This window comes from Chiloscyllium plagiosum, chromosome 20 (genome assembly GCF_004010195.1).
Source record: "Chiloscyllium plagiosum isolate BGI_BamShark_2017 chromosome 20, ASM401019v2, whole genome shotgun sequence".
Lineage (NCBI taxonomy): Eukaryota > Metazoa > Chordata > Chondrichthyes > Orectolobiformes > Hemiscylliidae > Chiloscyllium > Chiloscyllium plagiosum.
Window position 1 is genome coordinate 42,252,669 of NC_057729.1, and position 17,019 is coordinate 42,269,687.

Genomic DNA, 17,019 nt, shown 5'->3' on the forward strand with positions numbered 1-17,019 from the left:
CTCTGCTAGAGATTCACCTCCCTAACTTCCTCCTACCCTGCAAGCCTCTGTTCTCTTCCAAATCTGTCCTCATCACCACGTTTTGTCCCTCCACCATTGGTAACCATGCTTGTGCTCTAAGCTGCTGTATTAATGCTAGTTAATTTTGTTGTTGGTTGGTGAGTAACAGGTGTGGGTTTGCATTATATTCTTAAATACATCCCAACACCTATTCTCACATGAACACAATCTTATTCTGTACCAATATTAGTGTCTTTTTGCACCAATGTCAATGTCTTTCTTGAAATAGAGTCATACAGCATGAAAACATACTCTTCAGTCCAACTAGTCCATGTTCCCAAAATAACCTCATGTTCAGCTCATATTCCTCTAAACTTTTCCTATTGTACCTGTCCAAATGTCTTTTAAATGTTATAATTGCACTTGCATCCATCACTTCCTCTGACAGTTCATTCCACACATGAAACACTCTCTGAGTAAAAATATTGCCCCTCATGTCCTTTTTAAAACTTTCACCTCTCAAGTTAAAGATATGTCCTTTAGTTTGAACTCTCTCACCCAAGGCAAAAGACGCTTGGTATTCACCTTATCTGTGCCTCTCACAATTTTATGAATCTTTATAAGGTCATCTCACAACCTCCTAAACTGCAGTGAAAAGGGTTTCAGCCGGTCCAGCCTCTCTTTATAACTCAAACACCCTATTCCCGGCAACATTGTGATAAATCTTTTCTGAACCATCTCCAGTTTAATAATATCCTTCCTATAGCAGGACAACCAGAACTGTTCACAGTATTCCAGGAGAGGCCTCACCAATGTCCTGTACAACCTCAACATGACGTCCCAACTCCTATGCACAAAGATTTGAGCAATGAAGAAAAGCATGCTAAATGCTTTCTTAACTACATGTGACTCAAATTTCAAAGAATTATGCACTTGAACCTCTAAGCCTTTCTTCAGGACTGTTAATAAATGAGCACTATGGTCTCTCAGACTTGTCATTGAGGTATGGAGTGTCCATCTCTGATGGCCTTCTAGCCTGACTCGAGAAGGCTGTCTCAATTGAGTTGGTGACACCACACATGATAGGGGAGCACTTTTGGGTCAGTAAAATGTCCCCTGGGTTAGACATTCAATTGTGTTAGTGAGTTACCCACCTCTGTGGAATTCGCAGTTGGCCCAGTTTGCAGCCTGCCCTTGGTAAAATTCCTCAAGATGGGAATGTGTCCGGCAACCATCCTGATGTGGCTTCCCTAGTTTTCTGACCACCCCTAACATTGACCAACTGCCCATAACTCAATGGCACTTGAAAACTCAGTAGCAGACAACGAATGGTCAATCAATGGTTTGCCTTTGGATCAATACTAATTACAGGTACTTAACTTTACGTGTTGTTCAAATTAGCCTGTGTAAATGCCCCTGCAAAGTTTAGTCGGTAATCAGCTTAATTAACCATATTTGATGGGCGAATAGGCTGGGATACTTATCAATATTGTTCCTTTATGTGGATGGCGGTTTTGCAGCTAAAAACATTCCAGGCTTTTCTGAAGAGTAGTTTTTGAATATTTGATTTGCCATAATTTGTTGTTTTTGATTTTATCCCACTTTCCTGTAATATTTTAATTTAGAATATAAGCAGTGTTGTGTAAATATCATTTGAGATATGAACATGGATTGCAATTTTTTTTTCTGTACTTTGGTTCTGATGAAATGGTAATCTACCTTTGTTCAAAAAGAAAAACTGCAAACTCAGCAAATCAGATAACAACAGAAATTGTTAGAAATTCACAAGTCAGTCATTATATGAAAGTCAGGTCAATATTTAGAGTGAGACTTAAATCTGATTCAGACCTCCATACCTTTAATGTAAGAAACAGATTAACAACAAAATTGGAAGATTGAAATCGCTGAATAAAGTCATTCAGCACCATCTACCAGATAATTCTACAGTTCCTTCAAACTATCATTGCATCATTCAATGATTCCAGATTCCACTGTCCTTGCAAGGTGGTCTATCCAATAGTTCATTACCATTTATCTCAAATTGGTTTTCTTGAACATGAACTATTATTATTTAATTTGTATCATTTTGTTACAGTTTTTTTATTGCAGATTTGCTTTCCTTTTGCTATTTCCAGTTTCATTCCTCAATTTTGAAGATCCATGCCCAAGATTTTCCATTCTTTCCACAAGACTGTCAAGGGCATCTCAGCACTGACTTCCTTAAGTCTTCATGCTAGAACTGTGTTCTTCCATTGGGCATGACTTGACTAGATTACTGTACAATTTAAACATTCTACTGCTTTCAACAGATATATGATGCCGAATGCTAGTTGATAATTGCTTAAGGAGTGGTTCAACCACAAATTTTATATATGTTTTTCCTTTAAACACAGATAGATTTAACAACATAAGAAATTAGTGCAGAAGGCTCATCAACCCTGCTCCCTCATTCAAAATGATCATGGCTGACTTTCAAATTCTGTATCACTTTCCTACATGCTTGCTTGAGTCCTTAACAGACCAAGTCTTAGAGTGAAGAAATTTCTCCTATTAAGAGTCCTAAATGAGAGACTGTGCCTCCATGTTGTAGACTCCTCAGAAAGGGAAGCAACTTCACAGTTGTCTATCACATTCAGGTCCTTAAAATGTCCTGGTTGCTCATTTCCTAAGTTTTCTTTTTGTATTCCAAAATGTCAGTATGTATGGTTTTTCCTTTAATCATTAGAATGGATGTATGTGAAGTGAAAGCATGCAATATTAACAACAATAATAAAAGTTTCATTTATGTAGCACCTACGATGTAATACCAAGTTCCTAGGAGCTGTATAGGAATCAAGGTTTGCCATCGAATCATGTAAGACGATATTAAGATATTTGATGAATTGCTTGATCAAAGACATGAGTTTTAAGGAATAGCTTAAAAGAGAAGCAACATTTTTGGAGCCCTGGCTTTTCTTTACTGTCAGCTTCTCAAACCTTCTTTTTAAACTGTCCCTCCTAACTCCTCCACCCTCCGCTAACAACAAGTGCGAGGAACCTTTGAAATTTTCTTCTCATAAAGAGCTGATCAGTTGCCTCTGCCATGTTCCTTGTTTCCAGTAGCTCATGGAGCCAAACTTCCTGTAAAATTTGTTCATGCCCTAACCCTAATTCACATCTTTCCTCACTTTCTCTTCAAGTTCCCCTTGTGACCTCTCTGAGCTCATCATGTCAATGACACCCATCATCCTTGACTCTGTTTCCACCAAACAGCTGATTATTCAATTAATCCTCCAAGTCAACAATGTTGGCTGATATTGTAAGTAGTCAAATCCGTTGTTTTCTTTCGCATCTTTAATTCTGCCATTATTGTAAACTACCACCTCATCTCTCACTAAAGTCTACCTTCTTAATGCATGCCCCTCTTTCCAGGAACTCCAAATTGGAAATACCAAAAAATAACTGATGCCAATTACCAAAGTATTCAAATAAAACAGATGTAAGCCACAAATGGCACCCTGTGTGTCTGTGATAAAGGTAAGCTTTTCTTGCTCTTCCTTCTAGTCACAGTTGATAAAACTGTCCACCTTAAATGTGTCGATCATCAAATTTCTCTCTCCTCATTCCATTCATCAAAAGCTATTCATAGTCATAGGAGGATAGGAACAGGAGTAGAACATTCAGCATCCTGAGTCTTTTCCACGATTCATTGAGATCATGGCTGGTCTGTGGCCTAACTCCATATACCTAGAGGAACTCCATTGACCCACATCCCTTAATACCTTTGCTGGACAAAATTTTATCAGATTTATAATTAATAACTGATCCACCCTTTGATGTGTAGTCAGAAGATCACTTGCAATGACTTCTGTTTCTCCGTTATTACCTCTTATGTTCCCGAGGGATCTATCCTTTCCCCCTCCTATTTTGTGTCTACCTGTTGCCCCTTGCGGATAACATCAAAGGCACAGTCTCAAGTTTCAAATGTTCGCTGATGGCACCCAGACTTATCTCACCACCACACCTCTCAACTCCTCCAGTCTTGATAAATTATCAGGTGCATTTTTTATCAAGTGAGCAGACATTTACAGCCTGCACGGCATGCTCCTTGGACATTCCTCATTGTGGAAATTTATGAGACTAAACCAAATTATTTGCAAACTTGCTGTCATAGTTGATTCCAAGTTTAGTTCTGGCCTTTTATTTCTGCCTGTACCAGGACCCCCTGATTATGGCAGACCCCCTTGACTTGACTGAGGACTACTTCCCCTCGACTTTAAAACATGTCCATTTGGAGACTCACATGCAGTGTGTTTGCTGCATAGGTTGCTGGGAGCCTTTAACATACAGTTGAATGGGCAAAGTGCTAAAAGGCAAAGCAAGATTAGATTAGATTAGATTACATTACAGTGTAGAAACAGGCCCTTCGGCCCAACAAGTCCACACCGACCCGCCGAAGCGAAACCCACCCATACCCCTACATTTACCCCTTACCTAACACTACGGGCAATTTAGCATGGCCAATTCACCTGGTCCACACAGTCAGTCGCCTGAGGCGGGAATTGAACCCGGGTCTCAGGCGCTGTGAGGCAGCAGTGCTAACCACTGTGCCACCGTGGTTAGCACTGCAGTGATGTGGTGAGCATTGAAGTAGGCACAAAGTGAATGAGTGCTAAGAGGGTGAATGAGAATTTCTGGATGTTCCCTTGTCCAATTCATCATTTGCTCTAGGTGGTCCTGACAGCAGTATTCCAATGAAAAGTTTCAGTGCAATCAAAAGTGCCATTCAGGCGCTAGGAAGATTCTGGAGTTTACAATTCTCATCTTAGTTTTTAAAGCCCACCATGGCCAAGCCCCTCCTTTACTGTGATCTCTTCCAACCTCATAACCATTCAAGAAATCACGACTCATTTGATCCTTGAGCATCCCTGGCTTTAATTGCTCTATCATCAGAGCCACACCATTAGTTGCACAGACCACAAACTTCCGAGTTTACTCCTTATACCTCACTTCCTCTCTATCTCTTTTTCATTACCCCAGAGGACTGCAGAGGCCAAATCACTGAATGTAGTTAAGACATAGGTTTTAGATTAGTAAAAGGATCAAAGGCAGGAGAATGGGGTTGAGAAACATATCAGCTCTCATCGAATGATGGAGCAGACTAGATGGGCTGCATGGTCTAATTCTGTGCCTATACCTTATGGTCTTATGGAATGCAACTCCAGTGATGTTCAAGAAACTTGACACCATCTAGGAGCAAGCAGCTCATTTGATTGCTTCCTCATTAATTAACATTTGCTCCCTCTATGATTGGTACATGCAGTGGCAGCACATGTATCATCTACAAGATGCACTGCAGCATCTCAGTAAGTCTTTTCAACAGCTCCTCTTAAGCCTGTAACCCCTTCAACCCGATGGACAATGGCACCATCTCTACTGACTTGAAAATATATTGTTTTTCCTTCATCCCTGCTGGAGTAAAAACATGGAACTCCCTAAATTAGCATGGACTGCAGCATGGCTCACCTCTCGAAGGCAAATAGGAAGGACAATTAATGCTGGCCTGGCCAGTCACGTTTACATTCCATGAATGGACTTATAAAAGGAAGAGCATGTAGGGGAAACAGAGAGGTATAAAGAGAGAGACTACCAAAGCCTAGGCCTTGGCAGCTAAAGGCACAGCCATCAATGAATGATACAATGATTAAAATCAGAGACATATAAGAAACTACAGTTGGAGAAATGGTAAGTAGTCAAAGTGTAGTCAGGCTGGGGAGAAGATTACAGAGTTAGGGAGGGTCAAGTACACAGAGGGAAGGAACTGAAAGTAAGAATGAGAAATCTTTAAACTGAGACATGCCAGACTTGGGTCAATGAGTACTAAGGTGTAGAATAAACAGAACAATATGTTAGTTAGAATAAGGTCAATAGGTTTGAATGAGGTTAAATTTATGGACAGTGGAAATTGGGAGTCTGTCCTGGAGAGCATTAGAATAATTTATTCTCAACGTAGCAAAGGCCTTTAACAAAACTTGCATTTTATTGGTCCCCTGAATTACTAATTAAAATCTTCACTGCTAGGATGAAGTAAATGAGCAAAAAAAAATTAAACTCCAGGTAAGGATATATTTTCAATTTCGACAATGTAATTTTAAAGCCTCTGAATATTTGTCTTAGGTCCCTTGATTACTTTTGCATCAAGACGTTGCTTAAGATAAGGCTCCTTGTCAACGATGTTTAAGTCAGAACTTGGCTGGGTAATGATCGATTAGTGCCAGGCCTGTGTGGAATTTGTTTCTGGAATAAAGATCAGTGTCAGATTTGAGGAGCTAATTTGGCCATTGCTTAATTATGCTCAGAAATCGATTGGAAAGTAGTCCAAGGTCAGATAAAAGAATTCTTCCTTTCAGTATTATCTGAGCAAAGATGTTTCTATGGAAAAAACAAACAGCATCACTCCTACTTCTAAATTCAGTTTCATTGATTTTGCTGCATGTGGATTGACAGAGACAGACTTTGGCCTAGCTGATCCTAGACTAATGCTAGCAATTTCCAATTTATAGTTGTGTGTGGCTATAACTGACCTCTAAGTGTTGATTATATGTTGGTGCTGTACTGAATTATTTCATATAAGTGAAAAGCAATGCTAAGGCACTCTAATTCAATTTATTTAATTTGTGTGACATATTTCCTGTTCATGTGTGACATACAAATTATTCAGTAAGAAAATGTCTAATTATTCTAATCTGCGGTGATTAAATATAGCCTCTGAGAATGTCTGTGCTGCAGACAGTAGCTGCTGAAAAGTATAGAATATTTTATGAGTTATTTTAATGTTTAATATCTTCTCCTGAAACTGTCAGCTTTATTCAGTATGACATCTATCATTGGTGAATAAAGGCCCATCAGTGGCCTGAGCTTGTCAATTCATTTTATGGGACAGTAGTATCAATTTTCAACATTGGATGGAACCAGTCTATCAATAAAAGTGGGAAACACATTGAGGTGATATCAGGATTGCTAACACTTGTGATTCTATGAACAACATGTTAACTTTGTACTGTTGTTCTACAAAGTACAATGCCCAAAGATTGGGAGGAAAGCATTCTATAGTGTGTGGAGAGGCTGCAGACAAGATTTATAAGGATGATACCAGGAATGTGTTGATATATATCTTAAGAAAGCATTAAGACTGAGTCTATATTCTCTTGAGAAAGGTGGGGCTTTGGGGGGAATTTAATAGAATTCATTCATTAAAATTATGAAGTGATGTAACAAATGCATATAGAGAGAATGTGGGGAAGAAGATCACTAACTGTAAACAATTTGATAGGCACTAAGGAATCCAACCGAAAACAAAAAATGCTGGACATCACAGCAGTTCAGGCAGCATCAATGGAGAGAGCAAGCTAACATTTCGAGCCTAGATAACTCTTCATCAGAGCAGACGTGAAATGTGGAGGGGGCAGAATTTATGCAATAATTGCGGGGTGGTGTGCTTGGGGAGAAAGAGTGCTGGTAGCACAGATTATGTGAGAATGGCAGAACAATGGTGTGTCTAACTTCCAAACTGGAAAGAACTGGTGGTCCCACTGGAGTGGAGGGAGGGGAAAGAAAACATGGTGACAAAATGCAAAAAGCGAAGCTAAAAGAAAGGAAAGAAATGGAAGTGAGTTTACAATCTGAAGGTGTTGAACTCAATATTAAGTCCAGCCACAATCTAAACAGAACTCTAAATAGGAAATAATGGAAAAAAACCTGCCTCTGCAAACAGAGGTGGGAATATCAAACTTGTTACAAAAGAAGTGGTTTAGATGAACAGAATCGGTGAATAAATGAATGATTTTATTGTCATCTGTATTTTACAGTGAAAAATACAGTAAAATACAAAAATAAGTTTCCACCATCACCATGATGCAACACCATTTTGATTAGTTTTAAAATAATAAATAAAAAAGATATAGCTTAAAGAGAGTCTACAGCCATTCCTCATTGCTGCCAGTGCCAGACCTAACCAATGTCAAAGTTACCATTCTTCAGGCACTATCTTTCGCCGCTGGGCCCATCTTGCCTAAGTCACCTCTGATGATGTAGAAACCAATCCCATACTCGCCCCTTCTCCAGCCATCTCCTTGGCACCAATGCCAGGGTCCCACTCCAAGTTCACAAGCCACCATCACGATCTGGTCCCCAATGAAGCCAGCTTCCTACTGCCTCTGCCTTCCTCGTCAATGCCATCACCACCGATACTGCCACAACCGAGCCTTGCTCAGAATGTAAGTAGAAGCACAAACTAAAAAGCATAAAAAAAGAGGGAAAACAAAAAAGTGGATGATCCCTTGGCACAGGAGCCCTAATGCTACTCACTTTGTGCTGCCATCTTGAGATGCATCTAAAGGAAAGCAAAACAAGCATTAGAATGATAAAAGAAATGGAGGGTTGTTGGATTTAATTGAAAAAAATTGGGAGGAGGGTTCAGTGGATCATAAATGAAAGCATGGAGTATTTGGCTCCAATGACCTGTTTCTGCTCAGTGTATCCTATATAATTTTGTGTAATTCTCCCTCCCACACACCAGTGAGTGCACAATTGTGGAGTTGCTTCAAGAGTTCATGCATGCCACTAGTTTCAGAACTCTCTGCTGGGCGTGGACAGCATTGGACAGCTCCCTCCATTGCACAGATGGAATTAGAATTAAAGGAGTGTAGACTGCCACCAAGCCCTGTTTAAGGACTCGAGTAGAAAAGCTGGTCTTACACTATTGATGAAATGCAACATGGCAGAAGTCCTATCATCATGATAAAAAGTTAAACCAAGACTTGGTAAAGTGGATGTAGAAGATTCCCAAAGCAGTATTTAAGAGAATCTAGATTTTTCAGGTTGCCTAGCTCGCATTCCTCCATGAACCAACATCAGCAAAAGGAGTTTAACTAGTCAATTTTATTATTTACTGTTTGCATGATCTTACCTACACAAAATGGTGGACATATAAACATAGAAACTGAAACATAGAAAATAGGACCAAGGGTCGGCCATCAGCCTTTTGAGCCTGTTCTGCCATTTATGGCTGATAATCCAGCTCAGTACCCTGTTTCTCCTTCCTCACCATACTCTGTGGTCCTTTTAGCTTAAGAATTACATCTAGCTCCTTCTTGCAAATATTTACTGTTTAGCCTCAACCACTTTCTGTGGCAGAGAATTTTACAGGTTCACCACTTGCTGGCTGCACAAACTTTTCGTCAGGTCAGTCCTCAACGGTGCCTCCCATATCTTTACACTGTGGCTCTGATTCTGGATTCCCCAGTCACTGGGAACATCCTTCCTATCTTTTCCTGTTAGGATGTTATTCGTTTTTATGAGATCTCCCCTCATTCCTCTAAACTTCACTGAACATAGTTCTAACTGATCCAATCTCATTTCATACATTAGTCCTGCCATCCCAGGGATCGGTCTGGTAAACCTTCATTGCACTCCTTCAATAGCCAGAACATTCTTTCTCAGGGTTGTTAAGAAAGCATATGGTGTTTTGGCTTTCATTAACAGGCCTATTGAGTTTAAGAGTCGTGACATCTTGTTGCAGCTCTATAAAACTTTGGTTAGACTGCACTTGGAATACTGCGTCCAGTTCTGGTCGCCCTATTATAAGAAAGGAGGGGTCATAGTTTTAAGCTGGTTGGAGGAAAGTATAGAGGGGATGTCAGAGGCGGGTTCTTTACACAGAGAGTTGTGAGAGCATGGAATGCGTTGCTAGCAGCAGTTGTGGAGGCAGGGTCATTGGGGACATTTAAGAGACTCCTGGACATGCGTATGGTCACAGAAATTTGAGGGTGCATACACGATGTCGGCATAACATCGTGGGCTGAAGGGCCTGTTCTGTGCTGCACTGTTCTATGTTCTATAAGGTGTTCAAAACTGCACACAATACTTTAGGGGTCATTAAGGCCCTATATAATTGCAGCAAGACATTCCATGCTCCTGTGCTCGAATCCTCTTGCTATGAAGGCCAACATATATTTGACTTCTTCAGTGCCTGCTGCACATGCATGCTTACACGCTTGCAGAAACTGATATAAAAAGATATTGTTGCATCTCCCCATTTTTGAGTTTATTGCCTTTCAAATAATAATGTGCCTTCCTGTTTTCACTATCTGAGACTTACTCACATTATGCTTCATCTGCCATATATTTGCCCACTCACTCAACTTTGCCAAATCATACTGAAACAACTCTGCATCCTCCTAAAAATTCACTCTTACACCCAGCTTTGTGTTATCTGGAAACCTGGAGAGATTATATTTAGTTCCCACACCTAGATCATTATTATATATTGTGAATAACTGGGCCTGACTCCTGTGGTACCCACTCACCACACTTCCTCTTTATTTTCTGTCTGCCAACTAATGCTCTATCCATGTCAGTACACAATGCCCAGGCAATTTAATTTTACATTCTAATTAGACCTTATCGAAAGCCTTCTGAGAGTCTAGGTAAACCATATCTACTGGCTCCCATAAAATAGGGTTCATAAAAAGAGGGATCATACTTCAGACAGTATCTGATGAATGTGAATGTGAAGTGTATAATGATATTTTGAAGAAATAATAATTAAGGTTATAAACATTGTGGTATCAAGAGTGACCCTAAGATATTCATGGGTCTTCTTGATTGTTTTACTTTCCAGGGATCACATGAATTATTACAAAGGTAAAAAAAATCAATAAATTACTAATGGAATTGTACATATTATCAAAGCACAATATAAGAATGTCAAAATATTTTCACAGAAGTTTCTGCACAAATTAAAGAAAGCACTTTATACTTTTTAATGTCACTAATTTTCATAATTAATGATGCCTAACAATCCATTAAATATCAATTAATCATTTATACATAATTTATATGTATGGCACTTGCAACAACTGTCCCCATATGTAAGGTTTCTTTACACCTTTTTTATATTGACATGAAATGTCAGAAGGTTTGTTTTTACTTCGGATTTCCAACCAAAGTCTTTGTTTTCTTTTCATGTCAGTTTTGCTTTTGTTCTATTTAATACAGTTTGCAGTAAATGGATTAGATTTGTTTTAAAACAATGTCAGCAGTTTCTGTTTTTGTTTGCTTTCAGATCTCCAGCATTTTCAGTTCTTTGTTTTGCTTTAGATTTGTTCTAAAGCAGTTAACAGCAGCACAGTAACAGATAATGTTGGTATTTGGCATAGTTCACCACAGAGTGTTCCAGACTATGGTCCTAAACTTGATCAGATTAATAAACAACAAAGCTGAAACTGGACTCTTATTCACAGGGAGAGAGGAAGTCAGTTAAACAGCATAAGACACAATACATGAACTATTACTAAGGATGGTTAAATAGAATTAGAAAAGCACATTACTTTAAGCGCGTTGCTTGCAATGTTAAACCACATTGAATGTTGTACAAAATCAGTATAAATTTGTACATGATTTTTTGGGAAAGTCACAATGACTGCCATATGACAGCTCAAAATATATTATTTGACCTCCTTCAGCTTTGCTAAGCAAAAGTGAAATTTTGGTCTCATTCACTTTATTTAATTGCCTTTTTTGTCACTTGCACACCATGTTTTCTACTTTCATGCCCAAGTTTCATGAAGCTTTTTGTTGTCTTTTGTGCCCTCTGCTTGGGTCTGAGTCTCCTTCTCCTCATGATTTTCCTGCATCTGAAGTCATCAGATCTTTTTCTACACTTTCTGACAGTCTTTATTTCCACTGTAAACTTGAAGTCATCCAAAACTCGCCCATCTGTGTTGCATTTTATACTAAATCACATTCACACATCACCCTGTATTCACCTAAACAAAATAAAGAACTGCCGATCCTGAAGATCTTAAACAAAGACGTGGGCCAAATTCAAAGGTCACCAGACTCGAAATATTAACTCTGATATCTGTTCACAGAAGCTACCAGACCTTCTGAGTTTCTCCAGCAATTTCTGATCCTGTGCTCACTGATCTACATTGACTCCAGGTGAAGCTTTGTCTTAGTTTTAAAATTTCTGCCTTGCTTACAAATCCTTTTGAAGCCTTCCTCTCACAATCTTTGTAAACTCCCAGACTAACAATCCTCCAAGTTAGAATCTGCTGGAGAATCTCAGCAGATCTGGCAGCATCTGTGGGGAGAAAGCGGCATTAACATTTCAGGTCCAGTGACTTTTCATCAGAATTGCTAGCAGCTAGGAAAAGGAGATATTTGTGCTGAAGCTGAAGTGTCCAAGGGGGTCTGGGGGTATTTTGGTGGAGGGTGGAGTGTTGGGGTAGAAGGTGAGCAGAAAGTCAGAGACCCCCAGCTCAGAAAGAGAGTGACATGAAAGGGGTAGGTAACCAAGAACACAAGGACAGTAGAAAAGCTGAATTAATGATAATAAGAACTAAAAGTGAGAAAATGGGTTAGCTGAGCTGAATGCAACTGAATGTAGGACTGGGTGACTGTGCTAAAAGCAACCCATGTCATTAAAGGACTGGGTGTTGGGTGGGGAAAAAATGTGAAAGGATGGAATCAGGCTCTAAAATTATTAAATTCGATGTTGAGCCCTGTAGGATCCCCAAGCAAAAAATAAGATGTTGTTTTTGGAGCTTGCACCGAGACTCAGTGGATGAATACAGCAGACCTGTGACAGATATACTGGCATGATGTGTTGAAGTGGTAGGCAACTGGAAGCTCAGGATCATTTTGGCAGACAAAGCGTAGGTGTCCTCAATGTCCTGGAATATTCAGGACTGGCTAAGAAGCAACAGAAAGGCTTTTTGCACAAAGGGAGCAAATCAACAAAGGTCCTTGCAGAGAATAGAATGCGCAGGGGGAATCTTAAAGTAATTTGGAGAGCAAAGAGGGGACATGATAAAACACTGTCAGGCAAGATGAGAAAGATATTCTGTAAGTATACCAAGGAGAAAAGAATAATCATGGAAAGAGTAGAGCTCATTATAGACCAAGGGGGCAATCTGTGTATGGAACTGGAGGACATTAGTAGGATGTTAAACAAATACTTCACATCTATCTCCAGTTAGGAGAAGGAGGACTTAGGTACAGAATTTGGGGAGAGTGATTGCGAGGTTCGCGAGCAGTTTGACACAAGGAGTAAGAAGACTTTGGAGGGTTTAAAATTGGACAAATCCTCACGTCCTGATGGGTTTCATCCCAGACTGGTGTAGGAGATGGGGGAGTAAATTACAGGGGCTCTGACTCAATTTTTTAATTGCTCTTTCACTTCTCCAGAGGACTGAAGGACAGCTAATGAGGTTCCATTTTTCCAGAAAGGCAGTAGAGTTGAACTAGGAAATAACACTCCGCAGAATCTCACATGAGCGGTAAGGGAACCATTGGAGAAAATTCTGAAGAAATTAATCTCCTGCTGTACAGGCAAGATTTGATCAGGGTTAGTCAATATGACTTTGTCATGACTAATACATTTGATTGAATTTTTTGAGAAAGACACCGAATGTGTAGATGGGGGTGGTGCAGTTGAAGTAGACTACATGGATTTCAGCAAAACCATTGATAAAGTCCCATGTAGGAGACTGGTAAAGAAGGTTAAAGCACATGGATTCCAGAGTAAGTTAGCAAGTTGGAGGAAAGCTATTTGTGTGACTGGAGGCCAATGTCTGGGATCAAACTAAAGTGATCAGTGCTGGCCCCCTTAATGTTCATGATATATATATATATATATATATATAAACAATATTGAAGATAATGTGGAGTAGAGGTGGATGTTAAGTAAGTTTTCAGATGACATGAAGATTTGGCTAAGTGGTTGACAGTGAGGAAGCAGGTGTTATGAGGATATAGACAGATGTATCAGGTGGGCAGATCAGTGACAGATGGAATTTAACTCTGAAAAGTGTGAGGTGATGCACTTAACGGGACAAGGGAGTACTTAATAAATGGCAGGATACCAGGAAGCTCAGAGAAATAGAGGGATCTTGCTGTGCTTCTCCATAGTTCCCTAAAGGCAGCAGGTTGTTAACACACTACCTAAGAAGGCATATGTGCCACTTAATCAATTATAGCATAGATTATAAGAAGATGGAGCCTATGGTGGTGCTGCACAAAACTATCGTCAGGCCACAGCTGGAGTACTATGTGCAGTTGCGGTCACCATGCTGCAGGAAGGATGTGATTACACTGGAGAGGGTGCAAAGGGTGTTGCCTGGCATTGAGTACTTTAGCTATGAAGACAGTCTGGATAAGATCATGTTATTTTCATTATGGCAGAGAATGATGAGATGGGTCCTGGTTGAGGTGTATAGGATTATGAGTAGTATGTACAGGTTAGAAAGCAGCTGTTCCCCTTAGTTGAAGTACCAATTACAAGGGTGCAGAACTTCAAGGTGAAAGGGAAGAGATTAGAGGGGATTTAAGGACATTCATTTTCACACAGAGGATGGTGAGTGTCTGGAATGTACTGTCTGGAAAAATAGATGTGAGAAACCTCACAATCTTTTAGAAAAGTGCTTGGATGAGCACTTGAAATGTCAGATCATTTGAGGCTATGGGTCAAGTGTAGATTTACAGTAGTTTTGTCAGTGTCGAAATGATGGGTGGAAGGGCCTCTTCGATATTGTATGAAAAATCCTTGAATTTCTTAAAGGAAACAATCACTTGGAAGAAAAGACATTTGAATTCCATGGAGCCATTCTCGTACAAACCTACCAATAAGAGAACTGCTGCAATATATTATCTGGCCTCTTTCCATTTTGTTGGCGCACAAATGAACACTCCAACAAATAAAATAAACTTCATGTAGATGTGTAAAGGGATGATTAAGGTTTATTATGACCTTTTGTAAATGAAGCCCTTTGAATGCTGTGAGTATCCAAACTCTGATAATGCTACTTGTGCGAAAGCAAGGAGGAGTGTTCAATATTCCACTGGGAAAAGCTGCTGAGGGAAAGCTGAGAACAGATCACTTCTGTGATCAGCCCAATTATTGCAGTCAATGACAAATGTTCCCTTGAGTGCTATATCTCACAACTGGAGAAAGCCTCTGGCTTTCCCTGCAATGTTTTCAGCATTCATTTTGACGAACTCATGTGGTTTTTTAAGGAATGAAAGCATTAGGGGCTGTTAGAGACCAGTGGTGTGCGATTTTGGAAGTGGTGGGGTTCATCTTAAGCAAGGTCGTGGTAGTGCATTAACCTTTATTAGTTAATTTATGGGATGAGATTTGTAATGGCAACTTGTCAAGGACAGCATGCCATGATTAATTGTGTATTAAATGCTTCGTATGGCAGCTTGTTATTTAGTAAGTTATCATCACAATTTCATGTGATTGTATAATAAACAGGTGTCGTGGGGATAATACAGATGCAAAAAGCTGCCTGAGTGTTCAGTATGCGAAAGTGCCAACTCAGTGGCCAAATTACTTAGCTCCTTGACCCCAGCGGTGCATCAGAATTTGATTTTACTGGGACACCTACTCGTAAAATTTTCATTAACTTCTTTACGCGAAATGAAAACCTCTCCAAGGAGCTGAATACTACATACAATTCATTACTGTTTAATTGACGTTGCTGTAGTGTGGGTGGATTTTTACTGAGATCCTGAAAACCAATGGGGTGGGGATTTTATGGAGACTTCACAGCAGGAACTGTGATGTGTGGGGTGAGTGAAGTAGGGGAAAACTGAAATGTTGCTTTATTGATGTCAAGTTAAGATGTGGAGATTAATTCAATGGTTTATTTGTGCTGCATTGGGCCACATATACCATTCTGTGGCAGGTTCCTGCTTGTAATACCTTTTCATGTCATAAATTCTCATTTGCAAAAAACTCTGAATTGCAGCATATTGAATCTCCATTGCCAAAACTACTTTGAGAAATTCAAGGATTTTTCATACCATACAGAAGAGGACCTTCCACCCATCATTTCCACACTGACAAAGCTACTCTAAATCTACACGAGTCACACTTTCCAGCACATATCCAGCACATAATGTTATGACATTAAGTGTTCACCCAAGGACTTTTTAAAGGTTGCGAGGTTACCCATCTCTTCTGCCCTCCCTGGCAGTGACTCTTCAACTAAGGAGAACATTTTTCTATCCGCCTGCCCATTCCCTTCACAATCGTATACACATCAATCAGATACTTGAAGCGAAAGTCAGAGGAGCAGCAGAATTTTCTGGCACCTGGTTCATGTTAATCTAAAGATAGCATGCCATAGTCAGTCTTCTGAGATTGGTTGCTTTAGATTACAGTGTTGAAACAGGCCCTTCGGCCCAACAAGTCCACACCGACCCTCCAAAGAGCAACCCACCCAAACCCATTCCCCTACATTTACCCCTTCACCTAAAACTACAGGCAATTTAACATGGCCAATTCACCTAACCTGCACATTTTTGGACTTTTTTAGATTAGATTAGATTAGATTACTTACAGTGTGGAAACAGGCCCTTCGGTCCAACAAGTCCACACCGACCCGCCGAAGCGCAACCCACCCATACCCCTACATTTACCCCTTACCTAACACTACGGGCAATTTAGCATAGCCAATTCACCTGACCTGCACATCTTTGGACTGTGGGAGGAAACCGGAGCACCCGGAGGAAACCCACGCAGACACGGGGAGAACGTGCAAACTCCACACAGTCAGTCGGGAATTGAACCCGGGTCTCTGGCGCTGTGAGGCAGCAGTGCTAACCACTGTGCCACCGTGCCGCCCGTGAATAGAGTCACAGGTAGATTAGATGAGATTCCCAACAGTGTGGAAACTAGCCCTTCAGCCCAACAAGTTCACACCAACCCTCTGAAGAGTAACCCACCCAGATCCATTTCCCTCTAAGGCACCTAACACTATGGGCAATTTAGCCTGGCCAATTCACCTGACCTACACATCTTTGGATTGTGGGAGGAAACCCATGCAGACACAGGGAGAATGTGCAAACTCCACACAAACAGTCACTGGAATTGAACTCAGGTCCCTGGAAGGAAACCGGAGCACCCGGAGGAAATCCACGCAGACAATGTGCAAACTCCACACAGACAGTTGCCTGAGGAATTGAACCCGG

At 40.3% G+C, this 17,019-nt stretch overlaps 1 long non-coding RNA gene across 7 annotated transcripts in view; it reads right to left on the reverse strand.

Moving 5' to 3' along the window:
• Positions 1-17,019, reverse strand: part of LOC122560208 — a 150,557-nt gene that overhangs the window by 100,015 nt on the left and 33,523 nt on the right. Inside the window, exon 3 of one of the 7 annotated variants that reach the window (XR_006314701.1) lies at positions 7,811-8,272. The exons of the other annotated variants lie outside the window; for them this stretch is intronic. This is a non-coding gene — a long non-coding RNA (uncharacterized LOC122560208). Of the gene's footprint in view, positions 1-7,810; positions 8,273-17,019 lie in introns of those variants that run through there. 7 annotated transcript variants of the gene reach the window in all.